The following is a 9,824-nucleotide window of genomic DNA, read 5'->3' as shown; positions in this document are numbered from 1 at the left end:
TGTGTTTTCTTTGCTATTGTAATTTATAAATTCTCTTGGTGTTCAAGGAGGCTTGTGTTTTTGTTCTAGTGTTTATTTCTGTACTTATAACTTCTTTAAGACAATTGAATGTCTTCAGTTTTACCAAATAATATTAAATGTTTTAAAAGTGATTATAGCCAATACATTGAAATTTTCATTTCAATAAATATACTTTTATTTCTAGAAGTTTCCCTTGTTCTTTTTAAGTCTATACGTTCTTTCTTTTAAGTGGGATCCTGCTCTTATAATTTCTCTTGCTTATTTTCTCTTTAATCATTTTTAAAATACTTAGTTTAGGGTCCTTAACCAACAATTCTACCCTCTGATGTTCACCTTCCCTCTTTCCTGTGTTGGCTGACTCTTCTTTGTGGCAGATTGCTCCCTTGTGTGTTTATAAATGTTTCTGGTCATCCCATCTATGGGGCAAGTAGTAGAGCTGGGACTCCCACCTTCTGATTCCAAGTCCAGTGTCTTCTTCAATATGTCACAACTCACACACTCCACACACAGAAGGCCTCTGCCTTCTACAAGGAGGATATTTTCCAAACAGAAAAGCAGTTCTAATATGAATAACTTTCTTAAGGGAGTAACAGAACAAAATATCTTAAATTAGAGCTGTCCGAAAAATCTAGGGCCTGAGTCCGCCACACACATCTACTGCCCTGGCTGTTCACACATGCTATCTCCTTTGAGCACACTGATATCTCCACTTTTGTACTGCTGTAGATACTTCACACACAGTGTTACATTCATTGATTCAATCGTTTTCCATTTAGCAAATATTTATTGAGCATCTACTCTGATGTGCCAGGACCGCTTCCAAACATTGGGATTAATCAGTGATTAGGACAGAGTGAACACTTCTAAATACCCCAGATCGGAGATTCTCAGTCTTCTGCAACTTGCAACTTTTCTTCTTGCTTTGTTTTCCTTCCATGACACCTATCTTCCCATTCCTTCTGCTCTGACACATCTACCACAAAGGAACATCTGAAATGGTGTGTATCTCTCTTTAAAGTAAATTGAAAGTAAACTAGTTCTGAGAATTGCAAGACACCCCTGGAAATAACTGAAAACACTTTGGGGCATGTCAGGACCAGTGCTGGGAAGCGCTGTTATTGATGTTCAAAGAATCTATGTTACACACACCCGTGGATGAAGAAAGCGCAGGGGAGGCCAGCACAGCTAACACTTCTGAGCAAGCCCAAACTAGCCTATGAGCAAGGAAATATTTGCCTGGTTGGAGAATTTCTTTTGAGGAATGAGGTCATCCTGCAATCTAGAGCCTTTCGACAGGATGCAAGAGCCCTTGGCAGCAGGAGGGAGTGCCTTTGACAGTATTTCTGCTGGAACTTCCTTTTCTCCTCCATTGAAGCCTTGCCTCTCAAGCCTCCCTTGTCCTGATGTCCTCATAAATATCACTGCCCCATTCCTCTGAGCTCCTGAAAATTGATTCTCTTCATTATTTTGTGCTCACTTGGGTTACATCCACATTTCAAGTCCTCATCCTGAGCATTTAAAAGAATTAGTACCAACCTTCACAAACTCTTCCAAAACATAGAAGAGAAGGGAGCACTCCCTAACTCATTCTACTCTATTCTATTTTCTTTTCTTCTTTTCACAAGAAAAGAAAAGTTATGAATACCCCTTAAGAACAGAGATACAGGAATCCTCAACAAAATACTAGCAAGTGAGATCCAGTTACATATAAAAAAGAGTATACACCATGACCAAGTGGGATTTATTCCAAGAATGCAGAGTTGGTTTAGCATCCGAAAATTAATTGATGTAATATATCATATTAATAGAATGAATGACAAAAACCACATGATCATCTCAATAGACACAGAAAAAGCATTTGACAAAATCCAACACTGTGTTTTGATAAAAACACTCAACAAACTGAGAATAGGAGGGAACTTCCTCAACCTAATAAAAGCCTTACACACACACACCAAAAAAAAAACAACAACAACAAAAATAAAATTAAAACACACACACAGGTAACATCACATCTGATAGTGAAATATAGGATACTCTCTCCCTAAGATCAGAAACAAGACAAGAATGTTCACTCTTGCCACTCTGTTCAACAATGCTCTCAGGGATACATGACCAATACACAGAAATAAATTGTATTTCTGTACATTAACAATGAACAATTTGAAAACTAAATTAATATTTACAATAGCATCGAAAAGAATAAAATACTAAGGAATCAATTTAGCCAAAACTAAAACACTCGTACATGAAAACTACAAAACATCAGTGAAAGAAACTAAAAAAAAAAAACCTAAAAAAATGGAAAGATATCCATTTCATGGATTGGGAGACTTAATATTGGTAAGATCGCAATGCTTTTCATATTGATCTAAAAATTTAATGCAATCACTATCATGATTTAAAATGCTTTTTTGCAGAAAACCTGATCTGAAAATTCACATGGAAATGTGAGGGACCCAAAATAGTTAAAACTGTCTTGAAAAAGAACAAAGTTGGAGGATTTGTGCTTCCCAATTTCAAAACTTACTACAAAGCTACCATAATCAAGGCAGTGTGTTACTGGTATAAAGGTCACATACAGATCAATGGAATAAAATTGACAGTCCAGAAGTAAACTCTTACATTTACAGTCAATTGATTTTTGACAAGGGTGCCAAGATAATTCAGTGGGGGAAAGAATAATCTTTTCAACAAATAGTGCTGCAACAACTGCATATCCATATCCTAAGAATGAATTTGTACCCCTGCTACACACCAATACATGGTCATCATGCCATAAACAAAAATTAAGTTGAAACGGACCAGAGACCTACATGTAAGAGCTAAAACTGTAAAACTCTTGGAAGAAAATATAGAAGTAAATCTTGAACTTAGTTTAGGCAATGATTTTCTTGGTATGACACCTAAAGCACAAGCAACAAAAGAAAAATAGACAAATTGATTTCATCAAATTTAAAAACTTTCATGCTTCAGAGGACACCATCAAGAAATGAAAAGACAACTCACAGCAAGGGAGAAAATATCTGAAATCACATATCTTCTAAGGGACTTGTATCTAGAATTTATAAAGAACTCGTACAAGTCAACAGAAAAGACAAGTGACCCAATTTAAAAATGGACAAAGGATTTGAATAGACATTTCTCCAAAGAAGATATACAAATGGCCAGTAAACATATGAGAAGATGTTCAATATCATTAGTTGTTTGGGAAATGGACATCAAAACCACAATGAGACACTGCTTCACACCCACTAGATTGGTTATACTCAAAAAGATGGACAATAATAAGTATTGGTGCAGATGTGGAGAATTTGGAACCTGCATACATTCCTAATGGGATGTAAAATATTGCATCTGCTTTGGAAAACCATTTGGCAGTTTCTATAAAAGTTAAACACAGAGTTACCATATGACCCAGAAATTCCATCTTTAGGTATATGCTCAGTAGAATTGAAAACATATGTCCACACAAAAACTTGTACATGAATGTTTATAGTAACGTTATTCATAAGAGTTAAAAACTGGAAGTAACCCAAGTGTCCATCAATTGATGAATGGATAGGCAAACTATGGTATATGCATACAATGGAGTATTATTTGGCCATAAAATTATATAAATTAACTGATTCATACTAATGTATCAGGTGATCAACCTTGAAAACATTATGTGAAGTGAAAAATGCAATATACCAAAGGCTATATATTGTATAAGTTCCTCATATGAAATATCCCAATAGGCAAATCCATAGAGAAAGGCTGTAGGTCAGTGGTTGCTGGGGGCTGGGGGCAGGAGAAATGGGAAGTGATTGCTAATCGGTTTCTTTTAGGGATGACATAAGTGTTCTAGAATAAATGATGATCAATGTACTACTTGTAAATATATTAAAAGCCACTGAATTGTACACTTTAAAAGGTGAACTTTGTGGTATGTGAATTTTCTTTCAATAAAGCTATAAGGAAATATTTTTAATTCATTAAAATTAAATAAAATTAAAAATTCATTTGCTCAGTTGCACTAGTCACACTTCAAGTGCTATCACATTGAGTACGCAGATATAGAACATTTTGGGTTATCACAGAAAATTTTATTGAACAGTGTTGATCTAAGTCTCACTACAAGACCCCAGAGATTTAAGAAATATATCAAACCCACGCAGTGTAAGGGCCTTATTTGAATTCTTACTTGGACAAACAGTAAAATAAAGTTGAGAAGATAGGGAAATTTTGAACATTGATTGGATATTTGGTTATATTAGGAATTACTGTTAAATGTTTTAGGTATGACAATAAAATCATGGTTACGCCTTCTGAAGGTACTTATCTTTTAGAGATAAATACTAAAGTACTTATGGATGAAATGATACAATGTCTGGGATTTGCTTCAAAATAACCCTGGGATCGGGAGATCAGCACAAATAGATATAACAAAATTGTCCATGAGTCAATAACTGTTGAATTTCAACAATGGGTGTCTGGGAGCTCATTGTGCCCTTCTCTCTATCTTTGAAAATGTTGGAAATTTTTCATAATAAACAGTCAATAAACAAACAGGCAGCCACTACTTATTCGTATCTAATTGACAATTACCTCATGAAAATATAGTGTTGTCAGATTTTCTAACGTTTTAAGAGAATTCAGAAATCCAGATTCTTATGTAAAATCTCTGGCATTTCATTGCTGGTTCATTTGTTTAATTATAGAGCACAAAAAAACAATCACATCTGGAGCCTGGGTTCAGTAAACCGCCCCCACTCTACAAGATCCAGTTTAGAATAATCAATAGAATTAATGGATTCTGAGGTCATCCATCATGAAAGTGATTTATTTTGAGCATATAATTAATATTGTGTATCTCATTTTTAAAAATTATGACCTATTTCAAAAAGGTACAAAGAATAATAAAATAATCACTCATATACCTGCTATGCAGCCTTAACAAATCTTAATATTTAGCCATATTTGCTTCACAAAGAAATAAAATGTTATGGATACCATTAATGTCCTCTTTCTGCCTCTCCTTAATCCCATTCCCTCTGCCTCTCCAAATAACACTATCCTGAAGTTTCCATCCATCTTTCCAACCAAATTTATAGAATTTCACTACAGCTGTATGTATTCATAAACAATAAATGTTTTTTCCTGTTTCCAGATGTTAAATAAGCAGTTTCATTTTTTAAAAAATCAATTGCACTTCTGTCTACCAACAACAAACAGCTAGAAAACTAACTTTTAAAAAGACCATTTAGAATAAATCAAAAAGTAATATCTATCTAGGAATAAAGCTAACAGAAGATAAGCAAGACATTTAGGGAGAAAATGATAAACTACATTGAAAGACATTAAAGAAGACCTAAATAAATGGAGAAATATATTACATTCATGGGCTGGAAGATTCAATATCATGAAGATATCAATTCTCCTTAATGTCATTCCAGTCACAATCCCAAAAGAGACATAAAGTGGAGGGGGAAAAAAATCAAGTTGCAGAAGACAACATACAGAAGGATCTATTTATATCAATTTCAAAAACACACAAAAGCAAACAATATATTGTTTAGCTATACAAACATATATGCAAACTAGAATGAAAAGTAAGAATATGATAAGTGGAAATACATGATAAGAGCTACAATTGAGCAGGAAGGGAACAGGAATTCAAAGGTGACGATAATGTTTTATTTCTTAAACAGAGTGATGTGAACATGAGTGTTCATCATATGAAAATTCTTTATACCTTACACATGCTTTATAAATAGTGTTTTGTGTTCAATCAATATTTAATAAAGACATTTTAAAAAAATAATGATATACATCTATAACACTACCATGACAATATGTCAAAAACATATACGGTCAAGTGATAATGTTGAAAACCCTCATACACAATATTAATTAAAATATGTACCAAAATATTAATAGTGGCTGTGTAAAATATTACATAGAATATGCACAAATTTTTAATAGTGGAAATAAGCACCAAAATGTTAATAGTGGTTATGTATAATATTAAATAAAATATGCCCCTAATTTTAATAATGGTTACATATAATATTAAGTAAAATGTGCGCCAAATTAACAGTGGTTATGTCCTAGGGAAAGTTTGGCTGCCTTTAATTTTCTCTGTTGTATAGGAGTTGGATTTTTTGCAATTCACTATCAGAAAAAAAAAAAAAGAAAACAGAAAAAATTTTAATAACAAAGAATCATAGACTTGCAGGAAATTTTCAAGGTATATTATATGGAGAAAAGACTGGATGAATTAAAAGAGAAAAACCTGAGAGCAAAGCAAAAACAGGGGAGGGGGTCTTAAAGTAATTCAAAGATGGGGTAAAGTGTGATGACCAAGGAACTGTAAAGAAAGGGCTAGATTCAAAACACTTCATGGAAGGGCTCTAGGGGCAATGAGACAAGAAATTGCCTACATCTAAGGGGTGGGGAGAAAGGGAAGTTATGCTTTCAGGGGGAGGTAGAAATTATATGTCTGAGACATAATAGCAAACTTATCTCGTTCTCTTTTTATAAATGAGAATATAGGCACAGAGAGTTTGAGCAACTTGTCCAAGTTTCTCAGCTGATGAGTGATAGAAGTGGAATTCAAATCCCAGCTCTCCACAGCCAAGGCCTTTGCGCTTAACTGCTATACAGGTGCGCCTCTTGCTATCCATTAGGCAATGTCCAGTTCCACTTCTTTGATATTGGTGGTTAGGGAGTTTAAAGGAGATGTTAGTACCAAGGACAGAATATTTGGGAGTACACTACATAGAGATAGCTGTGAAAACTGAAAATGAGTTCTCTGATAGATTACAAATGATGCAAAGAAGAGAACTGAAGAATACATCTTGGAAAACAGACCCCTTTACTACTGCTATTATCTTAACAAAGTTAAGTGACTTGATAGAAGTGACAAGAATTAGAGAAAGACGTGTTCAAATCCCACCTCTGCTACTTACTAGCTGGGTGACCTCAGGGAAAACCGCTTAACCTGTCTGTGTGGCAGTATCTCATCTGTAAAATAGGTGGTCATGAGAATTACATGAAATTGTATGTAAAGTACTTAGTATTGTAGCAGCCATATAATGGGTGCTCAATAAGTGCCACTTTATTTTTTTTTTAATTTTTTTTATTTTTTGCACTATGCGGGCCTCTCACTGTTGTGGCCTCTCCCGCCGCGGAGCACAGGCTCTGGACGCGCAGGCCCAGCGGCCACGGCTCACGGGCCCAGCCGCTCCGCGGCATGTGGGATCCTCCCGGACCGGGGAACGAACCCGCATCCCCTGCATCGGCAGGCGGACTCCCAACCACTGCGCCACCAGGGAAGCCCTTATTTTTAATTTTGTATTAGAAACAGGAAGAGCAGAGACTGAGAAAGTAGTATTTAGGCACGTAAACATATTTGTTGAAACTCTAAAGAAATGTTCTTCTTCCTGATGTTTTTATAAAAGTCCTCCATTTCTTAGGGCAAGCTAATCTCTTCCTTGCCTCCCAGTTACCAAACTTCACATCACTTTACTCATTACTTTGATCTATTTCCCTTCTAAGTAGAGGTACCCTTTCTTTCTTTTTTTCTTTCTTTTCTTCTCTAAGTGAGAGAATCATAGGCACAAGAAAACAAGGAAACAGCATATCTGAGAAGCATATCACAAATAAACACTGTAAAATACATGTGTTAAAGTTATTTTTTAAATAAAAAGATACAAATTTGAGAAAAGGACAGTATACTACCAAAAAGGATAAGGAATAATTGCAATATGAATTCTAGAAATGATAAATGTTATCACTAAAATTAAAACCTCAGTGGGCATTTTAAGGAATTAGATATATTTGAAGAGAGGACTGGTGACTTGAAAGACATTTCTTGGGATATTTCCCAGAATGCAACACAAAGAGATTAAGAGCTGGAATATATGAATGAGAGACAAAGAAAGAGGCATGTAGAAAAGCATCCAACATATACTTAATAGAGTTCAACATATACTTAATAGAGAGTCCAACATATACATAATAGAGTTCCAGAAAGAGAAATTAAAGAAAATGTGGAAAAAAACAACCTTCAAAGGGATAATGACTAAGGATTCTCCACAGTGCTTGAAAGACATGAATGCTTAGTTACAGGAAAAACAACAGATCGCAATCCAAATAAATATAAATAAATTTCAGCCACAAAAGCTCACCATGAAAACTGCAAATATATGCAGTTAACACGCCACCATCAAAAAATAAAAACCCAAAAAACAAAAAACAAGCCACCATCAACATTATAGAGAAATACAGTTAAAAACAAGTCAAGTGAACAAAAATGAGTGATGCTGGAACTCTCATACATTGTTGGGAATGCAAAATGGTATAGCTGCTCTGGAAAGTGGTTTAGCAGTTTCTTATAAAATTAAACATACACTTATCATGTAACCCAAAAATCCCTCTCCTGGGTATTTACCCTAAAGAAATAAACTTATATGCTCAAAAACAGTGTGCATTAAAAAATTTGTGTGCAAATATTTATAACTGTTTTAGCTGTAATAGCCCAGAACTGGAAACAACACAAATGTCCTTCAATGAGAGAATGGATAAACAAACTGTGATACTTCCATAGAATAGAATACTACTCAGCTATAAAAATGAACTACCAATACAAGCAACACCGTCGATAAATCTCAAACGCATTCTGCTAAGTAAAGGAAATCTGACATAAGGATCCATACTGTATGATTGCATTTATATGACTTTCTTGAAAAGACAAAACTGTAGTGATGGAAAACAGATCTGTGGTTGCCAGGGGTTAGAGGTGGGGCAGAGTATGACTGTAAAGGGGAGCACGAGAAAGTTTTGGGACGTTGCAACTGTTCTATATGCTGACTGTGGTAAGGGTAACACAAATCTACATGTTTTAAAATTCACAGAACCACACATCAAATGAAAACGTCAATGTTACAGTACGACAATTTTAAAAATTAAAAGTGGAAAACATGAATAAATCAATAACCTTGGAAGAAATAAATAAGACAATCCAAGATTACTGCTAAAAAGCCACCAGGCCCAGGGGGTTTAATGGACGATGTCTCTTAACCCTTCAAAGAACAGATGTTCTCCTCGTTACACTGATCAAGAACTTCTAAAAATATTGTTTCCAACTCTCCTTCTGTTATGCTAACTAGCAAAACCCTAATACTGATATCAGACAAAAAGAGTGCTAGGAAAGAAAGAAGGGAAAGAGGAAAGGAGGAAGGGAAAGGAGGAGAGAGCAAGAAAAAAAAACTATGGGTGAATCTCACTTATGAACATAGTTGCTAAAATCCTAAATAAAATCTTAGAAAATTGAACCTAGCAACATATTGAACAAATGATACATCATGACAAGGAAGAGGAGAAAATTCCCAAAGAATATTTTAGGCTTTAGAGGAACTCAATAAAACAAAAGCTTAAGGTAAGTTGATAAAGCCACAAAGTAAGACAGTTGTGAGGCTAAGGGAAGATGCTTGTACATGCAGTGTATCTAAATGTACAGAAAAAGACCTGTGTTTCCATTTCTGACAATATTAGACAGTAGATATTCTTTAAAATTCACCACTGGGGGACATATATAAAGCCTGGATGTGTGTAAGGTCGTAGAATAGGAAGGAAGCTTTTCTTGAGCTGGTCTCTGGATATCTCTCTAGTATCTTTCCACACTGACTGTGCCCAGCACATTGCTCAGCAGCAATCCCAGTGAGGCTTGCAGCAAGACACAAAAACCCCAATGTTCCTTTTTTTTTTTCCCAATCCTTCCCTCCCCCACCCCATCTCCCCCTTGTCAACCACAAGTC

This window comes from Tursiops truncatus, chromosome X (assembly GCF_011762595.2).
Source record: "Tursiops truncatus isolate mTurTru1 chromosome X, mTurTru1.mat.Y, whole genome shotgun sequence".
In the NCBI taxonomy this organism is placed as follows: Eukaryota; Metazoa; Chordata; class Mammalia; order Artiodactyla; family Delphinidae; genus Tursiops; species Tursiops truncatus.
This window is presented reverse-complemented; position numbering follows the sequence as displayed.